Below are 24,039 nucleotides of genomic sequence, written 5' to 3' on the forward strand. Positions count from 1 at the left end.
AAAGAGAATTATTATGTACCTGAAATACTGAATAAAATATAAGGTGCAATCTGTCGTTCCAACAAACAAAACTCAGCTTCATTCCCTGGGATGACGGATGCATCCTCCTTATCTGGTTGTGAGGTTTTTATCTCTGGTAATTAATCATCTCAGGTAAAATACGATGAGTATCGGGAGCAGGGACTTGGGAGGTAGAATTGGGGGTAAAAGAACGTGTTGGAAATGCCGCTTTCTGCGTGTTTACCCGTGGGACGTGGAGACGTCAGGTATTTGGGCTGCACTTTCAACAGGGATCAAATTGAGCATGAAAACAAGTAAATTTGAGCCCCAATTCAGTTCAATGCCCTTTTTCTCTCCTCAAGTAATCAAGCCGAACAAAAAAACCAGAAATAAACTGTCTGCATATTCCTCCCAGTTGAACAAATGTTACATGGGGATCAATATTTGCCTTAAAATGCGTGACTTAAATTTTATTAACCATTAACTTTAATTTTGTGTGCTGTTCACTGAAGCGGACATTGGTTCAGTCTTCAAAATACGCAAAGAGCAAAGTAGAAGTTTGGCAAGAACTTATGCACTTCGATAACAAATTGAATTGTTTAAAAGAGTTTTAGAACCTTTTCTTACAAGATGGGGGTATCTAAGGGACTTTAAGTTTTAAAATAATCTTCGGTACTAATTACTCTTACCTCAATTATTTGAAAAATTGGTTTAAAAAACAGATGTTAGCATATTCACTATTACTTTTATCCAAACTGCTGGAAAATTCTTAAAGGACTGCCTTTGTCAAATTAAAACAAAGCAACAGATTTGAAATACTGCACCGTCATTAACTTTCAACATATAAAAAAGAGTGAAGTTCAAACCTCTTATGAAGTACCTTCTGAAGTGAATTGTAGATACAGCCCTCCCCCCAGTTTTGTCTTTAGTTACAATTTCTGAAGGCAGTCCATATAGATACGCACACTAACATGCACATAGCTGTCAACAAATTAACAAATGAACTCATTACACGGTTGTACATTAACTGATATACTCCAACCGCACAGTGTACACATGTAAGTCGAGCACATTCCCACGCGCCTGGCTCCGCAGGAAGAAAAATGTTAGGAAATACCATGTCTGTAATAATATACTCCACGCTCCCATTACCAATGATGTATGAAGCTATATAGAAGAACCAGAGGTGATGATGTATTATAAACCATATCAATGGTGGAGAAAAAAAACAAAACTACAGGACCTGTCTCTCTCTCTCTCTCTCGCAGCTGGACTATAAATCAGATATGACACTTTCCTATCTGATTTTTAAACAAACATAGGCGCGTGTATTAAATAAACAAACCAGAGGAACTGCACATTTATCACAGCATGAGGGGGGCATTCTGAGAGAAGTTGGAGGGTTGATGATGAATGGAGGTGGAGAGGGAGAAGGGAGGGGGATCCCAGAGGGGTTGAAACTGGATGGGTGGAGCAAAGCATCACTTAAGGGGAGGATTAGTGCTGTGCATTTACCAGTGGTACAAAAATTGGATACCCTACTCAAGTAAAACAAGGGCACCAAGGTAATAAGAAACCTAGCCCCCAAAATTCAAAGAAAAAATTATAAATAATGCAGAATTTGTTGTTGCATTCCTAGTATTATGGCTTACATGTTATCTCCAAACAAACACCTTTTAAAACCCATTTGCCTTTGACTACCAAGTTACCATGTACATGTAATTAGTAGAGTCAGCTACAAAGTTGGTTACAAATTACTGTCAGTTCCCTACATCAAAAGTTGGGTGCAATATGAGAGAATGTTAGTGAATAAAATTACAAGTCTTATGTGTCAACTGGTTTTGAGCAATTGGGGCTGTCACATGCATGCACCAGTCCTATTGATCCATGCAAAAGAGACAAGCCCTGGAGCAGTACTTCATGCATGGTGCATACATAAAGCCAGCTTTTGTTGAGAACAAAATTCAAAGGTCAGTAATCTTTATTCGTAATACCTCAGACAGTTTCCCTATTCAACAACGTGCAATGTGATGGAGAAAAGTATTAAAATTTGATAATGCCCGCTGAGATTTGATAATGCCTGCCGCGTCAAAATGATCTGGCACCTGGATATGACACAGTTTAATCCATCCCTCTTGGTCAAGAGTCTGTGTGGGACATGGCACACAGAACGCGCCTCGTGTGCCAAGTCCAATATGGAGATTTTTCTGGACAACTTGCTCGAGGAATATACCATAAAATGGATGGGGATGTTTGGGAAAATGAAAGTAAAATTCTGGAGCAAAATCGTTCAAAATCTGTCATGTATTGATTTTCTGACTTTTGACTGACTGAAAAAAGGTATTTATGAATGGGAATGAAGATGTGCTTGGCCGGTCTTAAACTAACAATTAAGACTGGCCTGGGAGAATGAAGGCATTCATTCTCCTGAGCTGGTCTTAAATGCACGTTTAAGACTGGCCAAGCACATATTTATTCCCTTCACTAGCACAATATTTCCACCATCACTGGGGGCCTTTCACTCGCCAGGATCCATCCGTACAGTTCATGAAACGTTTTTCAAAATGTGTGCATGATAAGTGTTTGAACCAAACTGCACGCTCAAAGCTATTTATGCAGTCTTGAATGAGCAACATGTACATGTATGCGCCATTTCTAGGTGAAGACTGAACTTCCAAAACATCTAAAACATCAGTTTGTGAATGACATACATTTGTACAATAAGATATCAAGCAGTTCTTGTTAAGGCAAAATTCAACAAGCTTGGCTTTGATAAAGGTAATACCCAGATAAAAATGTATATATAATAAAATGCTGATGTATCAAATTGGGAACTCAGTGGAATGTGTCATGTAAGTCCATCATCAGCACCTTGACCTCAAGAACGTGACCAATTAGTGGGCACAGACCTGCTTCTGACCACTGGCTCTGATTTGCAGGCACATTAAGTGCTCTGTGGTGAGTCCCATAAAGTTGTTATTTGTATGCAGTGTATGTAGAGGTGAATAGCAATCAGGATTCTGATTTTCAGGGTTTGGCCAATTTGTTTTCGTTTTTGTCTAAAAAACAAACATGCACTCAGTATTGCTCAACACTTGTAATTTCCATCACTGCATATTATTTCCAATTTTAAAAAGGCAAGAATGTTTGTTACCATTTTTCAGAGTTCATTTTTCTACCATGCCACCAAAGGCACATTCACATTCAAGGACAAATGAGGCAAATTTTTCATCGCATTAAGTCATCCTAGTGGTCTCCCCAGTGAGTAAACCCTCACGGCTATTTCTGACATTCACGTCACACTCATTTGTAGTCATCGACTCTGTTTAAAACATTTATGTCACTGCAATTGCATGCTAGATGGCAATTTTCATCGCCCCCGTGGTGTCTCTGGGGAAGGAGTGTCATTTCACACAGTGGGAAGGGTACCGATCGCGTACTCAGAACATACTTTGGTAAATGGATATTCCAGGTGCAGGAAACTTAGGATGGTAGTGCCAAATTGTCCCGAGTTTTCAAAACTACATTAATTATGTAAGTTGGTGCTTCTTTTTAGAACAAATGAAATTGCAAACTTCTTGAATGGAGAGGGTCTTATATATTCCAGACATAGACGGTTTTATCTGATGCTTGTAAATGTTATGAATATTTTTATTATCAGCAAAACCTGTTTGTATGACACAGTCTGTGCTGCTTTCTTTTACAACTCAGGGACACCATGGAGAACAGTCCTTTCATTGGGAAACATTGGTGAAATAAAGAAATGAATAAAATGAATGGAGCGACATCAATGCATCATGCATGTGCACGCACAGTCAAATAAATCAACTGTAGAGCCTTGTATGACTACAAGGGAATTTTCAAATGAATGAGTTGATCACTAATATGACGACCACACATGCTACTCTCATGAATAATTCCTGCATCCTCTCTAGGTCAGAAAAAATTTACAAAATTTGTCCTTATGCCGCAGTTGAACATGAATTGATGAAGATTAACAGTGAAACAATGCAGGAAAAAAAATGATCAAATTATTGTGGTAAAGGGCCCTGTGTGTGGACAAACTTTGCCCAGTGTCTTGCACATGGACAAACTTTGTGTACATATGAATGGCTTGTATCTCACCTTTCCCAAGTTAGACAGCACTGATCGCTTCCAGCCATAGTGAGTATGCACACCAGATGTGCATGTAAATATGATTGACCCAGCAGGATTTCAAGTTGCATAGATTTGTATGGTCATCTACTTACCTTAAGAAAACCCCAGATAAGGATGAACCTCTTCTAACAGCATTTGCCCATATCCACCTCTCCCTTTTTTCAGGCTTTGCTGAATGCTCTCGTTGAGTCAGCTCATTGTGACAGATGCCATAGTTCATGCATTAAAAATGTCGATTACTCATGGTGGATGTTCAATTGAAGTACCTCATCAGTCTGTGCAGTTTCTCCTTCAACAACGATGTGAATTTTGCAGGTGTGCTTGAAATGTACACCTTACTAAGGTTCCTCTTGCCCCTACCAGCCCCCCCCAGCCTAGATCCGAGGTCATATAAATTGGGATGCAGATCAGACAGAACTCACAAAACCATCTTTCTGAGTGTACCGGTTCATTGGAATGCATTCTGCGTTGTTATTAGTCATCCCACTTCAGACGGATTTCCCAAAGTCCACTTCAAACGGGAGAAATCATCCAGCATAGGGGTTGGGTTTGCAAAACACCTAGCGACATAACTTCCTCTGAGAGACTGCAAGGTTCTACGCAGGTTTCATAAGACTCAAATTTAGGGTTGGACACAGCCTCACTGTTGCGCTGCTCGTTGGAGGCATGCGGGAATATATGCACAGTTCCTGGACAACTTCAGGGGGTGGGAGAGGGATCTTCTCCGAGAGAGGTAAAATGGAAGTGCCATAGGAATCCCAAGTACCTGACTTGTAGCCAACATGTAAAAGACTCAGATTTCACTATTGCCAATGATGACGTGGCACTTGATAGTGACCTAAATTCTCTGACAATTCCCATTTTGGAAACAGCCTAAAAAAGAATTTGGACTGCTTACAAGAAAAGTATTACCTAGTGCATTTACACTTGTGACAGCAACAATTACTCACCTCTATTTATACAGTGCAAAGAATGAAGATACATCGATGCAACCATGTAGGGTCTCACACTGATAACTGTCTCAAAGCTTAACATCTTTTGTCTGCTGTCAGTGAAAATATTCCTAGCATTTGTAATTAAACAAAAAGGATACTTTCAAGCAAATTATAAGTGTTATTCTTCCTACCTAATTTGTGTCCAATCCTAAGTTTTATACCCATCTTTTACCGTGCTGCACTGAGCACCTCATCAGAATCCCTGACAACCTGCAACAGTAACAGTTCTGTCTTCCTTTTCTTGTGAAAGTACGATGGCCTTTCTTTTATAACACAGATCTAATGATCGGCATCAGGCCATATGATAAAATGATGGTGTGTTTAGTTGGCCTTCCCCAGTGCCCACCAGATGAGGAAAACGTTGGCTGTAAAAGTTCAAGGTTACCAGTGAGGCACGCCAAGATCTGGCATACACTGGAAGCGTGAGTGCCGACCAGTTTAAAGTGTGACACTAATCATCTCCTTCACGAAACCACAACACTTGCTGTTTTCACGCCAGCTCTCCTGACCGTGGATGATGGGGAAACAGATTTCAGTATGTCTAAACGACTGTAAAGGTTCATGCATAATCCTAATTGAAGCCATACCTGGAATGGTCGACCCCTTCAAGTGATTTAATCTTGTCATCGTTGCACTTTCCCTCCAATTTCTTTTCTTTCCTTGTTATGAAAAAAAAGTGCAGTAATCTAAGGTACATGTACAACTGTACATGTAGGTGTTTTTAAAACTTTTTAATGAAAACTCAGAAATTCTTGCTCTGTGGCTGTTACTTTCTACTCTGTATTGACAAGCCTCCAGCCATACTGCAGGGCCGGACCAGGCAGAAAGCTTCGTGTTGACAAAAGTTGAAAGAAAAGTGGAAACGACCGCCACCAAACAAGAAATCTTCACAAAAATTTGGTGAATAGAGACTTCCACAGCTGTAGGAGAGTGCTTCAGGCACTGGCCAAATCTGATTAGCCAGATATCAATTGGTATTCGTTCTGAATAAACAGCAAGCAAGAAATCTGGTCCTTCCACAGTATTCCAAGCACTTGGCCTCTGATCTCAAAGCTTGAGTGTAAATTTTTTCATGAAGTGGTCAACTTTAATTCTGCCATGCCCTGGAATTTTTGGGTAACTCCCCATCATAAAATATATACACGTCCAAATTGCCAAAAATGTAAAAAAAAAAAAAAAATGAAGGATGGTGCAAAAGCGGTCTCAGTGTTTATCAGATATCACATGCACTCTCAAGTCCTCAAATTATTAACATCATGCAAGTGGAATTGGAAGCATTGTGGCATGCAGGGAGACTTTCAGTGCAGGGCAAGAGGACTCCATACACAGCTAGTCCCCTTCAGCATTTTTCAATACCGATCACGACAATATATCAATTATTCATCTGTTATTCTGGGGAAAGCAGCATGAATAAGGTCAGTAAGGCGTCTTTTGGGAGCATCCTTGTGCCTCCCTGGGTTTAATTCATCAATTGACAAGCACGTCTGACCTTACAGAAGATGACCCGCAAGTCGCAGGAGTAAAGCGGCCAGGACGTGCCGGACCTCACTTTCGACGGGATCAATTAACCCGCCTGGTCCGGCTGTGTACTTAGCCACAGGTTGTTTAAGCTGTATCTCCAGTGTGCTACGTGCTGTTTTCTAATTTTTTTCCCCTCCTTTAAGCAGTGCAAGGGGGTATCATACGAGAATATTTGATTATACCATCCTATTCAGATTACACACACAGGCGGGCGATACAGGAGGGTGCGAATCTGTCGCGTATGCTGAATGTGGGTCATGTTAGAGGCGGAGCCAATGATGCAGAAGGGATTTTGCAGTTCAAAAGATTTTCCTGCGCCAACCCGGAGAAACATCAATAATGGGTCCACTGACCTTTCCACCAATGTGTAAGGCACGTCTGGCCACAGATCTGCAGGCAGTAGGCTACTACAAGATTATTCCTGCAGAATACAGATTTTTACATTCTCAAATTGTTCACTTGTTTGTAGCCATTTCATGAGCAACTTGATTTGTAGCTTCTTCTTGATAGACTCTCACTAACTGGTGCAAAGTTCCATCTCCCGGCTGCTAACCTCCTCCTTCCATGGGTAATTGAATCCCAACCAATTCCTCTCTTGTGACTTTCAATGGATGTCGACAAATAAAGCCACTCTTGTATACATCTGAGGGTTAGGCATAAAACTAAGTTTTAATTAACACTTAAGACCTTGCAGTTCAAACATGTTGGTTCTTTGAAACCATTGTATATTTGCTTGGCACACAGAATCTGTTGCTATTCCCAACAGCAGCTTCCTGGAATGAACTCATTCCATTCTCAACTTTCCAAAAAAACAATTCTCTTTGACCTTCTTTGACACTGCCCTGCCCACACTGTCCCCAGGACATGGTCACAGTAATCAATAGTTTTTTATTTTTAACAGCCGGATAACACTGGGCCAATTCATGAGAGCTCAAAGACTGAGACTTGCATGGCCAAAAGGAAACAGTATCGCTGTTTATCACAAATTATAGCTGGTATCGAATGGCAGTGATTGAATTGTTAGGGGAGGCAGTTTCAAAAACAGACCGAAACCGAAGGCCTGAAGATGGCTGATGAAATGGTAATCTAGACATAGAGCACAATGCTGGGGCTTTGAAACAGGCAGTGGGACTGCAAAAGGAGGCGAAGGTAACAGCTTTAGCTATTCTGAGAGGTAATGGGTGAAATCCTCCCTCTGCCGAACGTTGCTCTTTTGAAGCGCATCTTAGCCATTGTTTGTGAGGAAGCAAGAGAGTGTCATCTGATCTGGGCACGGAAGGCTATATACACTCTGAGAGAGGGGCCTTTGTGAACGATTATTGAGGGGGGGTCTCCAAGTGACTGGGACTTGTGGATGGAGAGTGGGATGGCTTCAAGTCGGCCATTATACATGGGTGTACTAAGAGTGACTCTGTGTCACCCTAACGAATGCTGTCTTTGAGAGGAGTGGGGCCTGCGCACCTGCAGGTTCCTGAGTCTACTGGCCTGGGTTTGGGGTGACACTGTAAACAACTGATTCATCAGCTGGATATCAAAGATTTTACAGTCTATGTTGGGTCCCTTTGAAGAAACATTACTACAATCTATGGTAATATGACTAATTCTTTCTGTACTTTATGAACTGAATGGCCTTTTGTCGAAGGAATGGTCTACATTTTTGGGGTATCAAGTCCTTTGCATTAATAATGCAATGGACATTTGCAAATGAATAGCATTTGACTTGTGTGGCCTGAGGGTTTCAACTCTAGATAAATAGGCCCTGGAATACATACATGTGGGATAAATTCAACAAGTTGCTGAGATTTCTAATTGGGATAAAATGCACAGTCTCTTACTTAATGTCAAACTTGGCACAGGATCACCCCTTTCATCAATTTCTCTAAAGTACACTGACCTATATCCCCCCCCCAAAAAAAACCTTGGATTCAGCGCTTACTCAAGCGAAGTTATGTGTTTGTGAAATGGCATTATGCTGAATATTGCATTTTAAAATTTCTAACCTTAACAAGTCCATTTTTTGTAGCAAAGTTAAGTTAATCATTATTTCTTGCTCCAAAAGGCTCTTACGTACACCCCTCGGCAACAACCCGAGCAAACAGGTGTGCATACAGACCGGTGTTTAAAGACTCAACGAGTGACTGACAGGAATTAGGTTGTAATAGTGCCCAACACTGGTATTTCCGTCCTTTCCTTGGCACACGGATGTCCAATTGCATAAGTCGTATTTATGATGGTTGGATTTCTCTGAGAGCTTTAACGGGACAACCAGGTCATTCATATTACCTATAGTTTCAGCTGTGTAGAGGAAGTGTCGATTAATGCTCAGAAGCCATCACAACTGTACATGACAGTGTACTCTGTCAACAAACATGTACCAGTCTGTACTTTTTGCCGTACAGTAAACTGTAGAAGTTAAGGAATGCTTTCAACATTTTAAGTATAAGAGACAGATGGAAAGGGTTTTGTATACAAGGATTCACCTGACAAAAAAGTCAAACTACAAAGTCTGTATAGCAGCCAGGTGGAAAAACCTTGAAATTCATAGGACTGTTCACCTGACTTCGGTGTGAAGTAAAACTAATGTTCTGTTGTAGGCCCTACAAGTACCGTAACTGTTCTGTCCAGCTATGATGGCTAGCATATGAACGCACTCTGCCCTGGTCAGTGCACTTAGTTTTGTGACGGTGAAGTTGTGGCCAAACCGTTCTGTCTGGCGTGTCCAGTATGCCATCATCGTATGGCCACCTGTTTGAATATGACCCCATGCCTGCTTTGGTCACCTCTTTTCAATGATGCCACCTGTGCAACACACTAACTTCTGCCATCTGCTCCTGACAAGTTCCCGGTCTGATAAGATACCTATAAATCCAGCCCTCTGTTGCAAAAGACTCATCAGTGGCTATTACAGTATTTGGCCATGTCAATTATATTTGAAATGAAATGAAATATATTCTTCTGATTCCATTCTACTATGTAGCAAAAGAGCAAATTTCGTCTAAGTACATATTTTTTAATAGATCACTGCAGACACAAGAGACTCTTTTCCCAAATGGAGTTTCAGACAAACTAGTTTGCTGACAAGAAGATTTACATACGCTCAGTGGTAAATGTTCTGACAGGCTCCTCATTGTCTATACACATACTGCAGGGCAAGTCCACGATTTCGTGCACACTCTGTTCCCGTGTGTAACTGAGATTTCACCCTCGAAGACATTTATGGATTTCAGTGGTTTTTTTATGCTACTATTGGGCACCTAGACGGATAATACTAACAAAAGACTTTGAGATGATCGTGCGTGTAAAGAAAACAGGGCATTATGGGCATGAAAAATGAAAATTTTAGAATGTAGGTTTTCCCTGCAATGGATATCCTGGCAAGCAAGGACACTGTTACAATGGGCAGTCTTTATCTCAACCGATTTCTGGAGTTCTGGATGTTATAATGGGATAGTATTCCATAGAACTATATGGGTAAGTCTAGACAAAAAAGGTTTGAGTTAAACCCAATTTAATTAAACTGGCAACCCAGCAAGTGGGGCATTGGGGATCACAGGGATATTTAAGGGATGAGAGGGGGGATCATTTGGATTTGTCATCTTGAAACCTTGGGGTTTTTACTGGAAAATGATTCATCTTTTCCGGCCTTCCACAATCAAGTCAAGACAAGCCTGCAATTTGAAAATCTTAAACAGGGTCTGAAAGCTAGGATGGACAAACTTTTTCTGGAGTCGTCCTGATCCAACAGTGATGAGTCAAACCAAATTTGGTGCAAAGATAAAAACCATCCCTAAAGACCCCTGTGATCAGTTTAGCTGGACTGAGTTCTTCCAGCATTCCAAGTAATTTCAAAACACTGCTGGTAATCAGGCTGTCTTGTGAGTTTGAAGTTGCTCTTGTAACCTTGAAAGTGCAAGCGAATCCCACTTAAAACAAATGCCATAATGTAAACGTCATCTCGGTATACATGTATATTCCCACTTGTGACAGCCTGTCCAATCAAAATGCAAGTCCCCAGACAAACTGTAATAAACTATGGTTGAACACATTAACACATCTGTTAATCTCATCAGTGAAAAATTGAACAAAGACTGTTGTGGGGAAAACAAAACTACCATGCACTACATCAGTTGTAAAAGATGTGAGATTCATAATAGTGAAGACCACATACCCTCGCCTTCAAGTTGAGTGCATGTACATGTATATTCAACTCTCCAGCTTTATGTGTGATGTTTAAATACAAAAGGTTAACTCTTAATGTGTGGAAATGTGATTCTAACTTTGCTTAGTCAGCTTGCAGGTGTTATGAGTAGATAAAGCAAACTCATTGAAAACAGACTTCAGTCAAGGTAGGCTAGGGTCGGGTATTCACAGAGCTAACCCTGTCTAGTATTTGATACTGTAGTTCTTTGAAAGGGCTTATTGGCATATAGATAAAAATGCAGGCTCATTCGGATGCGGTATAGCTTATATCATACCAGCAGTGTTTCAGTAGATAACGTCGATGTAGTGGAGCCCTAATAACTCCCTGTCCTGAGGATATTAACTTAAAGAATTGAGTGTATCTGGTGCAAGATAATGCAGATCGAACACAGTCATGCTCAATCTGATTTATGCTATGTAATGATCCATGTTTTGTGGACTAAAGTTTACATACATGTATGTGGGCATTAAACTGTACTCAATTTGGACAGTGCATATTCACATCATTTTAGTGAATATGGACATTGTAAGTAATATGTGAACAGTATGGTACATTGTACCTCTTTAACAGAGACAGAGAGATTGATATGACAGACACTTCAGCATCATTACTGTTGTATCCCTGCCATCGGAGTGCCATAATTCATATATGAGTTTTGTGCACATTCAGATGAAAATTGATTGTGCACACTCTGTGCAATATGTGCACAAATCAACAAGTAGACATGCTGCATCGCATGCATTGGGAGGTACATGTACCATCATCTTCTGTTCCTTCCATGGAATATTTCATGAAACACTTGGAAAGATGAAGAACTAAGGGTACCATACTCGAGACTGTGTGTCACATAATTCATACCGGTATATGAGTATTATGTACAAGTAGGTTAGTGGTGCTCTCAGAAGAAGTCCACTAGTAGTGTAGAAGGTCAAATCTACACGTAAACTGGATCTTTGAATTGGTACAGAAATGTACATGTACATCATGCCATTTATTGGAATGACCCAGCTTTCATTTATGACAGAACACACCGATCTTGTGAACCATTCTTTACGTCATCTAACAGCATAGCCAGTTATACAAAAACAAAAGTTCCCTGGATTAGCAATTAACAAGTAAAATGATGTATCCCCTCGCCATATGCCATACATCATGCATAGTCAGACCATCGTCGTTAGACACCAAAGAAGTCGAGGAACTTGCGGTATGCCTCTAGAATGTGGCATTATATTCAGCTTCAAGTGACCCCTGTAAACTCTTTACATTACAACCAGGCCTAGTGGCTCTTGCAGCTTATTATAGGATGATTAGAAAAAAATAAGTGAACACTGTGCATAACATGCATTTTGGACCTTATTAAAAAATCACGAGCGTGAAAGCTCTTCACCAGTAATGTGATGTCGGAACATGAGCCCATGCCACGGACCAATATCTAATAATGAAGCATGTCCCCAATACCAGACCACACCTTTGGAGTGCACTCTCTCCATATTCCTGCATGATGAATGATTTTATAATTCCCATCAAATTTCATCTGCTGCCATTTTCGCAGATGTACAGGTCTCCTTCCTCTCCAAGCCTGCTTCAGCTCAGGAGTACATGTAGTTGTCACACAGTCCTCCCCCCCCCCACCTTTCTCGCTCGCCCTGTAAGAATTCGGTGAAACTTTGCCAGATGGCTTACGGAAATTGCTTCCAAGGACTAAATTAATAACCCCACACATAATTGAACACATTGGAATCATGTAAAAACCAGACACCGCTAAGTGGTGAGACTCAATCAGTGTAGGCCTCCGGCAAATGGTAGGATATTTGAACTTGGAATGCCCTTTCTCTTGCATATTTAGCCGGAGGAAACAGACGTAAGGATTTGAGGAAACTGGCTTGTAAGTGCATCTATGTCAAGAGTGGACAGATGTGTAAATCTGTCCGATCCCCTCGAAGTGTGCAAACTTGCTTTCAAAATGTTCAGTATCTCCAAGTTTGTTTTGTGCTGAAACCCCCTTTTTTGCCGCAATTAAAGCCCAGCGTCAACATGGGTACCACCAATCTACCTTGAATCTACCGGTACCTTAAACCTCCTACAATGCCAACTATCACAGATCCTCTCGGAAGTTCCATTCACTTGTGTAGAATGCTAGACAGGGAGGTTTACTATGGTTGAGAAACTCAAAAAGGTTGAAAGTCAACATGTTGGTTGGTTTAAGTGCATGAATGGGGTTGAAAGCGTGAAACGCATCTACAGCAGGTAATGAATGAAATCCGGCCTACCAATCTAAGCCATGTACCCCGGTATGTGAGGTTATAGCACTTTTCAAGAAGGCTCTGCTATTTGGTTATGTTCAACAACACTGTGAATCCAACAATGCATCTGTTATTGAACGCATTTATTTAAATTCTCATTCAAAATTCAGATCAAGCAAAACAGAAAAAAATACTGAGCCTTATGTTTGACACCATGGCCCTTAGGGCTCCATATCCAAGTTTTCCTTTCACTGGTGGTGAAGAAAGAGATGTGCCAGATGCTCAGTGTGCCTGCCGCCCAAAGTGAAACAGACTTGGTTTTGCGCACATTCAGATGAAAACCAGTGCATGTGCCTCTTACCCACTGCAGCTCTTGTGGGAAGTCGGACAGTGATTATCTGCAGTCCATGAAAACAGCTAGGGTCCATAGATCTTTCATTTTCCATTCATGTGTGAATTTTATTATGCGCACAATCAGCCTTTTAACCATTGCCAACTCACATGATGTGGGATATGCTGTTTTAACCCCTCGGGGTTCACAGCATCACCAAGGGAGCTATCATTAGAATATCGGAATACAGAGGCAGCTATGATTACAGTATCATACAATATATAGAAAGCACAATATCTCTGTTCATCCTCCTTTATGCATCCTGAAGTCTTAAACTGTGAACATGCCAGTTTACAACCTCTTTCAATTCCATCCTCTGACATCCTCGGCCCGTATCCACAAATTTTCCTGTCAATACCACACAATGTCATTGCTCACGATCACGAAAAAGAAAGGAAACACTTAAGCTTCTCCCTGCTTGATATACAGACCCCTGCGAGAAGATTACAAAGCCAACCGCTTTGTTAAGTTAACAAACAAGTTACCGGTAAATATTGAGTTTCCAAAGTCCTGCGGGTGAGTGGGTAAGCAAGGATGGGGCAGAAAGACATCCTTGAGCAATGCTGTCTGGAGGAGAGGAACGGTGAATCAGTGCCTGTTGCCCCTCTTTTTTTAGGCTCTCCCTCTGTAAACGCATCGCCATTCTACATACTTAGCTACAGGGTAGGGAAAAAGAACTCTGACCAAAAATGGGAGAAACTCCACTGTATACATGAAATTAGGCCGCTGTAAACCAAGCACAGATCATCAATCATGCTTACCTAGCCCCTGAGATGACTTGTTTGCCGCTACCATGCACGATGCTGGCTGAAGTGCCGCTGCCTGCTCACTCTGGACCTACACCCCCCTGCCTCTTGTGTACACACTCTAACCTGCAGCCAAATGAGATGAGTGCAGTGGATTTATCATCTGTGGAAAAGGAGGGGCAGAATGAGTGGAAAGAAGGGGAGAGAGAACCCCCTCTCCCTAAAAAGGAACATGGTAAACTCGGTACTGTAGAGTTGGACAGTGGTGGTTGGGATCTTTTTTCTTCCTTTACTGATAGAGAGAGGTGAGTCATTTATCTAATATACCGCAGCACGGCTGTGGGGAATTATACGCGAACCTCCTTCAAGAAATTTGGCTTTGCTTTACGGTGCTTTTTTTGCTGTCCGTGCTGCGCCAAGGAGGTTTGTGAAAGGAGCCTTCTGTCCTTACATGCTGAACTATTTCTCCCCCCCCCCAACATCCTTGAGCAGTATAATGTCAACACGATGGGCCATTTCAATGGGCGGAGGGCCAAGAAGATGGGCTTTTAACCCTGGACTGGTAATTTCTGCACAAACACACTCCCGGTAACGGAATACCGTGTTTCTGTTGGCAATCCACTTTACAAGGAGATGGATACAACTGAAGATGCTATTCAATTTTTTTTTTTAATTCCCCCTTCCCCCTCCTTGCACCGTCTGGACAGAAATCATTCTGGCAGCAGAATTTGTATGGCATCTGTATTTGATGTTGAGTGTTCTAAACTCCTCTCTGCAGAGTTGTTGGTGAAACCAATGCATCAACTGAACAAGCGCAGACTGTTTTATTGCGTTAACTGGGAGGTGGTCTACTTCAATTTCACATTTAATAAATAAATCAAATATTTTTTTTTAACGATGAAAAATTATGAGGCTGGAGTGCACGGTTCTATTCACTAATTGGTCTGAAGGCAAGGTTCTATTTAGTTAAGACTGTCAACTAGTCCTGCCTTGCCAAAGTGAGCTGTTTCATGCCTCATGACTAAAACCTCCATAAAGGCTCTAAAAAGCTCTTTCCCTGTCCGGTCTCAAGAGTTTTTGAAGTTGACAGAATCCTAATACAATCATCCATGGCTGTGTTAAGAATAAGGAAAATAAACAACAGATGAAATTTATGGTTTATTGAGTGACTCAATGCTGCTTTAAGCAAGTCACTTGGCTTAAAAAAGTCCAAATTAGAGTGACTCGAAGACACTGTCGCAAAGAAATCTTCATAATATCCGTGTGTATATTTTACATCTGGACAAACATGTTAACAGTCACACAAAAATACAGGCAATACATTATAAATGTGCATGTTGGTTTGGTACTTTCTACAATCAATCTAGACATCCAGTCCCATGGTCTTTTACGATGTTGACTGTCATATATTTCCACTATTTCATTTTGCGTCGCATTGCACCAGGTCATTTTTCCATTTTGTCATTTCATTTTATTGCCATTTTTGTTTCCCATTTGCCGTTCACAAAAATAAAACAAGAGAGTTACTGAACACAACTTGACATTGAGCTCTGCACAAATGAATACTAGTACATGTACATGTAGCTTCTATTGTGTGCTTTATTCATCTGTATCAGAAAAACTGATCTAGTTCCTTGAGGGCAGAAAAAATAATAAATCAACAAGGCAAAATTCAACTAGGGAAAATTAAGGAGCTCCTGTGAGGCCCACATGGTTCCACATGGTTGTGTTTCCCACTTGCTGTATACGTGTACTTACAGAAAAAGAGTCGAATCGTAAACTTGCCCATTAAAGTTTTAAAAATGTAGCAGCTCTGCATTACATGAGAACAACAATTAGACATGGCTGTGATAACTTGATGACTGAATGTTGTCAAGGTGACTGTAAAGGCCCTGAGAAATATTGCCGGTCACCTCCACTCTTTTTGCCAGAATGGTCCTCTGGGTGACCAACCAAATAAATATTTGCACCGGATGTGTTTCAAGAAACTGCCTGAGGCTTTTCCTCCACCTTTACAGGATAACAAGCACTGTAGGTTTTTTAACTTAGCTTTTCACAAAACCAAGAAAGGGGGAAATACTGGTAGGTTTGACAAAAACTCTCATGAGCATGTACACAAGTTAACTCCTCCAAAGTGAAGGTTCATTGACCTAAGACAGCCTTCAGCCTTGGATTAGAGACATTATTCATTGCACGTTAGCGCATTGGGGGATTCATACTATCAGCTCATCACCAGCATCTATGGGTGCCATCGATCGCGGCGGGCATTGGTGTGAAATGGGTGCAACCTACACGGAAGTCAGAACACATGCTGACTCTGCGATGTTAGTGCAACCTATCCTGCTGGTTAATTACACACTGGCTAATTGCGACTGTGGACATTAGACAAATTAAAACACATTAACAGGTTGAATGCTGATTGGGATAGATTGCCAGGATGCACTTATCACCCCCCCTCCGGGGCTTTCTCTTTAACACCTTGACAGCTTTTCTAATGAGCAAACCCATTAGCCATTCACAGAGTGGCTTGGAAAAGTAGCTGGATAGTGAGGATTATTGATATTTGGTACACTGCAAATTAGGAGAGACAGGAACAGAATCAATCAACAGTGATATTGGCAACAGCTCAAAGTGTGACTAATGTAAACCTGCGTGGTGCAGAGAACCTTCATGTGGGCGGAGTTAAAATTCAAAAAGAGGTGGGGGGTTCATGGTATACATGTGATTTGCTTTCATACGAGACAAGTTACATGCACAGGTTATTAAGTTTGCACATTCTGGCAAACAAATATCACCTCAATGCCATCACACACACAGCCACCGACATTCCCTGTCAATTCTGATTATTCAAAAGTACAACATCCATTCCTACTAGATGAGAGCCTGTCAGATGCAGGCCCATTGCTAAGGAGAGGGGACTGCCTCTCCGGGCCCTCTGGCAAGAAACTGTCTCCCTCCCCTCCCCACCTATCAGCCAAATGCTTTGCTCTTGTATTGCATTGTGTTGTTCTCGAGATTTTCCCCTGTAACTGGTATTGTGGCCCCCCCCCAATGCCTGAAGCTGGAATGGGGCTGGTCTCACAGGTGGATCTTAACACAAGATAAAAGTTCCAACTGGTTTTAAACATTTCCTAGCTTCATATAACACATTGATTCCAGTTCTATGAATTCTAACCCCCGTACATAACAATCAAAATCGCCAAGTAGGCATGCACAATACAGCCAATGAGTCTGCATTTCACTGCATCAGGACTTCATTTCAAACTGGCTCATGAGTGAAAAAACAAGAAGCTTTGACTTATTTTTACTTAAGCTAAGTCCTCTACCATTAATATTGAATATGCAATCTATCAGAGAAATAGTTTCAATTTTCCTTATTAATCTTTGTTAAATTGATTCCTTCAAGACAGCAAGCCATCCAAATTGGTGCGTATTTTTCATCTACTTGACTTTAAGTACGTGAAGGAGCCATTGCTGATAGCATGGTTAGTACATGCATGTTCACTCAATCTCACCAGGAAACAAAGTCCACACTCTAAAGAAATAGATGAAGATGTACTATGTAATGAGCGCACCGGGATGAGTCAAGCACCTACATGTACAGAAAGCCAGTCCTTACTGCATGCTGAGAGTCTTCTGTTAATTGCATTCATGCCATCCACTTCACGCCACTTGATGATCAGTCGAAGGTTTGCAAGAATAATTAACTGGCATATGCGACCGTGTATACAAACTCTTACTGGAGGTCCTCCAGTCCAATGAGATTCCAACTGACCCCCATCCCTAGGCTGGCTGTGGAACCTCAAAGAGCTCTAAGACCCTGCAGTCTATAATGAACACGTACATGTACAACAACACTGGGTAAAAAGACACCTTGAAACCTTTGGCCCTTGTAAATTTTCTTGGCTCCCTCCCTCTGCCTCTTCTTATGCCAGCCCCAAACCTGATATGATTAAACAGTGACCCACTCGGCATTCTCCTTGTACAAAATGTGCGACGACTGTACGCTGCCAAGGCACCGGCGGAATCAATCACAATTGTCGGGCACCAGACACAACCACGCAAGAGGCTGGAGTATTTACTCAGTTGGTGGAGGACGGAGAACAAAGGGACCGGATCAGGTTACCCTCTGTACACCCCACCCCTCATCCTCCTCTTTGGTCGGCGCACACTACCAGCGGTGCTTCAGTCGCACCTTCCGCAATGGGGGCCGAACTTGGCAACACCTGGGAGGTAGAGATGAGCGATATTGACCCACAACTCCTGGCCTTTTTACTGCTGCACCTGCAACACGAGTGTCACTGCAAATGTACAACAGGGTCCCTGGCCATGTTAGATGATGACGGCACGGCAGCAAGGGAGACGAGGCGCGTCGGGCCCCGACGCAAATCAATAGTGAAAATTAGAAAATTGGAAATCCCGATGGAGAAACGGAAGGCACTATGTTTCCACGTGGGCAGGACAGGGAATAACCACCATCATTCGCTAGACCCATAATCTGGATTCATTATATGTCTATTCCTTTCCTTTTTTATCTCCTGGAACAATGCCTATTGATGATCCTCCAGGCTTGAAGTCACAAACAGTAAAATTTCAAATAGGACTGAAATGGAATAAAAAAGGTACTACATGTACCTTCTAACTTTTATCAGAAATGACATAAATAAGGATAAACAAATTCATTCATTACATCATGGCAGAAAGCCCACATCTACAGCATTTGCCCCTCTTCATTAGGGCCGACCTCTTTCTTAATTTTTGAGCAACAAATTTGTGGGTAAAGAATGACAGTGAAGGAAAGTAATTTAATTCACTTCTGAAAAATGATATATCTGACAACAGAGATTCATTTAATTCTTCCTCTGTTCTCTTTGCACTTTGATCATGTGCCTCTTTATTCTGACACAATTTAAATGTTCGATGGATGTAGTGAATTAAAACCTGGTGCAAAACTATATGATCCACATATGAGTAAAACAATTGCGGTTACACCATGGATAAATCTCTTTCTTGAGTATGTGTGGTTCTGAGAAGAACCGCGGAATAACTTGACGTTTCTGAACAGTGTACTCTGTCCGTCTTCAGGAGACTGTCAACACTGTGCATGTTGGGATGAAGGACAACTTAACATTCCCCACCCCTTTTCAATCAGGACAGATCCAGAGGGGATGTGATAATGGGACTGACGCGTGCTTAGATGTTGCAACTTCCTCCTGGTCCATACAATTTCCTGAATCTTTGTTCCTTTTTATTTTGCAATGGTCAACACTGTCAACGTGTGGTTCCAGGGCCAAGCCAAGCAGAAGCCTGTCCCCTTTCTTTGTGAGATGCTCCGAGTTAAAACTTCATAACCAAGGTGCGAGAGAGGCAGAGAGTGTGAAAAAGAAAAAAAAAATTAAAGATTGAACAGAAAAATGCGACAAGAAATTAACTGTGAAAAATCATGGCCTAGGGATGGGACAGGCACAAGACGCTCCATCTCGGAGTGACAGCTGATGTAATATTAAGAAGCCAGGCCCCGCAGCTCAAGCAAATGATTAGCCTGCAAGGAAATAATGTGATGCCCTCATGCACTGGAAGAGGCTTCCTGGATTTGACCTCTCATTTTCAGGAAGGTATGAGGTCAGTACACATCACACCTTACCCTCTCTGCTGGCTAAAGGCGGTGACGACTTTATTTGTCAAGGAACTCTGTGAGCTGCGAGTGCAAAACAAAAAAAGGGGGGGGGGAAATATATGGAAATTTGGCGGATGGCGAGGATGAGTCTTGTTTGGCCATCGGGTTTCAGAATGCAGTATCGTCTGTCGCTGTGCTCCGCTTGGCAGTCACGGAAGGGATGTGGTTTTTTCCCCCCGCCTCCCTCTCTTGTTCAGGGCTGGATTCCAAGACGGATTTGCAAAGATTCTGGAGGGATGGAATGGGATCGTCATAGACTGGAGGGATGGATGCAGGCAAGATGGGAGGAGAGAGAGAGAGAAGGAGATAAAGGAGGGTGCTTTAACTGAGTAAAATGGAGTTGGGCTGACTGAATGAGTCACTGGGAAACATTGGCGGTACCTTCCCAAACTGATTAATGTCTCCCTGTATGGCACTGCATGTGTGGTGTTTCTCTACAGTGTTATTATTCCTCTCTCTGCACGTGCCCAGCTTGAAAAACATGGCAGTTGGTGGCCTTGAGAGTGTTATTTCAACAAAAAAAAAAGATTAATAAAGTTGTTTTGAATGATGGATGGCAGGATTTGTTGTGGATGAGGATCTAGCACTGATATAACGTTAAAAACTAATTAAAGCTTCACTCCCAAGTGCTGCTGCTGTGATGGATATGCTAAGGACCAGCTGTAGTGAAACGGATGACGTGTGAAGAGAGCAGTGGAATGCAGTTTGGAGTTACATGTACAATATCAATACAGGTGATTCACAATAGTGCGCCTCCAGCAGTTTGCAACGCGTTGGCCAATCATGATGTGCGAAATCTATCGACTCTTTCCAAGTGTGCAATGGGTCGACAGATTTGGCGCATCGTGACTGGCCATCGCATTGCAAACTCCTGGAGGGGCACTCATGAATTGCCCGTATTAAAAATCTGGAGGGGCGCTATTGTGAATCGCCCGTATTAGAAATATGTACAAGTTTCCCACTTTCAGAGTTTTGCCAATTCAAACATGGGACAGGGTATCGCACTAATCTCAGTGACCTCCTCGGCCTCTTCTTGGTCAGTATTACCATCTCACACTAATTTAAAGAGTCAAAGAAAACAGAAATAATGATTTATCAGTCTGAGCAAATTGTAGAATACTTCACCTTTGGATTGCTCTGCCAAGTTTATCTTGTTTTAGAGGAAACGGATTGACAGCAAATGCGTATCATGAGAGTAGGCCTGTTAATATTATGCGCCTAATCCTGATGGTAATGATTTCTAATAGCATTAGCATCAGCACCCTTGGGGAACCCTACAATGTATTGAAACAAGAGACCCATACACCACACTGAGTCTTATGACCGATCAATTTGTTATTCATTTGTTTCTAGGCAGGTAAAAACAAACATGTATCCTCAATAACTTCAAATTATGGGCTCTGGAGTCAGAAATGATAAATCAAATATGCACACATAACTGAATTTTGTGGCATTTGACTCGGAATTTCGTGCAAACAAAAAGGCAAAAATGAGCGAGAGGACTACTTGCCCAACTGGACAGCAGTAATTCACAGTCCAGTGTGTCACCTCCATTCTGTTTTTGCACCGGGAAGAGGCTACCCACAGTATCAATTTCACAGTTGACAACATGCATACATAAATTATCCTCCAGTTCCTCATCTGTTCTTCAATTAAACACTCAAGCACACATACATGTACATGTACTTCCCGCCACTGGGTTATAGCGACAACACACATGTTGAAATGTAGTTGCTATGACACTAGAAGTGTCTAGTGACAACTTTTTGTCCCCATTACTCAGTCCTGACTTTCCTTGCAAAAACACCTGTCCCTTAATGCAGTCAAAGCCTGTCCAGACAAGTACATGAACACCCACACTCAAATTTGGTCAGCTTTGTAAAATAAATACATCATTAATCAAACAAAACGTTCCTAATCAATTCCTCACCTCAAAAGGTGAAAAGCCAGTCTTGATTCCAAAAGAAGCACCGATTTCTCCCACTTAAATGTAAAGTTGCCTCTCCATAGAAGCCTTCTCAATCACTCTAATATATCATATGGTAAACCATTTAATTGTAATCTTCATATGTATAAAATACAATGAACGCATCAACACATGTGGGTCTAAATCCCTCCATTTCTCTAGGACCTAATTCATTTTCCCAAGGGTCTTCTGGCATCTGCCTTTGGGGAGGGGGGAGGGAGATCATTTCAGTTTGGGCCTACCAAAATTATTTGTTAGAGCCTTCCCTGGGACATGATGTATGAGCCCGGAGGAAAGTCCACTGTGCTAATCTTGTTAGCCAATGAAATATGATCGGAAGGGCATGAGGTTGCATGGTGCAGGGTGATTTTCATCTGTGCAAAACCCAAGCTCTTTGATCTAGTGGACCCCTGGAACCATTGGGGTAACCCCCCTGACCAAGGGAGTGGGTGATCAGTAAATCTAGGTGATTCCCAATATCTGTAATGAGCAGTCAGGGATGACAGACAACTCTTGGACTATTAAACTTTTTCTTTTTGAGGTAAGACTGTGGTACCAGGACTGGATATAAATGTGAGTTACATGGATTACCTCTCCTTAAGGGAAGGCCTATTAGCTAGCTTTGCCTGATATGACTACACAGATTACAGGGGATAGGGCATGTAGCAAAGAAAGGAAGACAGACATTAACTGGGGAGGGGCCAGCATACAGTAAAAATCCTCCAGTGATCATTTAAGCCATCCCTTACTATGGTTTTTAAAAATTCAATTATCCAAGGAAACATACTGAAGAAATAGAGGAAGAGAATTAATTTGATTCACATGTACCTCTGGCATGGAAATTCTGTCTGATTCTTAAAAGCATGACAAATGCAAACATGGGAGACATCAGTGAGAAGTGGCAAATTAAAGACCACACCCACCAACAAACATTTTTTTGGGGGTGGGCAAATTGCCATTTCTGCTTATCTATCAAGTTTCTCATCCCTACTGAAGAGATCCTGTACATGTATTTTTTCCTCCCCATCCATTTTTAGAATGTCCTGCCAATAGGTATACCATTCTGCCCTTGTAACTTTAAGCCTTCAACCAAGGACAAAGTGCTGAGTTTGTGGCTTTGAGCTATAAATTTCCAACAAATTGTGTTTAAGAATTTGGCTTTTTTTTCAAAGACCTTTCTGGCCATGTTAAGATATGCTCCTCAAGAGAGCAGTTGTGAACGATCTCTTTATAGAGAGTTTGGTGTGCATGACACACACTACGTGAGGTGGTGCACAGCCAGTTGTTGCTTCATCAGTCCTTTAAGTTCAGCCATTTGATGGGCTCTGGACAAATGGGGATGGCTGTCTTATGTACATGTAGTTATAAATTTGGTTTTAACGAGCTATTCCATTAATGTCACATATATCTTCTGCTGTCACAGACAAAATTGTTAGTACACTACCACAATTATGTGTCTTTAAGGTTTGTTAACGGTTGACAACTTTTAAGGCAGATCTTTTTCCCATTTAAAACTTATAAAAATTTATACAAGTCTAAAAATTTCATATTGCCCCACTAAATAAAAAAAATAGAATTAAAAAAATGGCAAGGATGGCAGAATGAAAGAAAGGATATGACAACACTGTCTTCACTAACATGGCAGACCAATACATGAACATCTTTAAGTATGTTACCACTTAAAGCTCCACCTTTATTAAATGTCACCCTCAATTCAAAGATAGGTGTTAAAGTTAATCTCCTGGCCACAATTATCAACTTAGACCGTCTCAGGATTGAGAAAATGCTCCACAAGGTAACATCAGATGGGCAGCATCATTCTAAAGTGGCCCACAACCCTCCCCCCCCCACACACACACAGATTGATGGAGACAATAAACTCGTGTGTGCACTCCGGCTAATGTTCGGCAAAGCCCCCAAAGTGCATTGTCGGTGGGTGTCCACGGCTTGATTACGGAGGGAGGCAACTTTGGGCCAAACTTGAGACTTCCTGAGGAGACCTTTATGGATGCGTGTGCCCAGACACGGTGTCTCGACCCTCACTTGACCAGATTAGCATCTCTAATGCCCATTGCGTGTCAGGAATAACTGATCGGGTTGCCGGAAACAGCTTTAGGCCAGCCGTTTAATGAGCTAAACCG

General features: G+C 41.7%; 1 protein-coding gene across 12 annotated transcripts in view; it reads right to left on the reverse strand.

Annotated features, from left to right (window-relative positions):
* LOC110977379 (thrombospondin type-1 domain-containing protein 7A-like) overlaps positions 1-24,039 on the reverse strand; it is a 164,472-nt gene that overhangs the window by 85,468 nt on the left and 54,965 nt on the right. For 9 of the 12 annotated variants that reach the window (XM_022231450.2, XM_087139765.1, XM_087139758.1 and 6 more), the window contains one exon: positions 14,271-14,381. The gene's annotated coding sequence lies outside the window, so the exon portion shown is untranslated. Of the gene's footprint in view, positions 1-5,108; positions 5,222-7,027; positions 7,283-14,270; positions 14,401-24,039 lie in introns of those variants that run through there. The other 3 variants (XM_087139764.1, XM_087139761.1, XM_087139760.1) reach the window with 3 other exon arrangements.

This window comes from Acanthaster planci, linkage group LG08, assembly GCF_054643075.1.
Source record: "Acanthaster planci isolate LZ-2023a linkage group LG08, COTS_SCS, whole genome shotgun sequence".
Classification (NCBI taxonomy): Eukaryota; Metazoa; Echinodermata; class Asteroidea; order Valvatida; family Acanthasteridae; genus Acanthaster; species Acanthaster planci.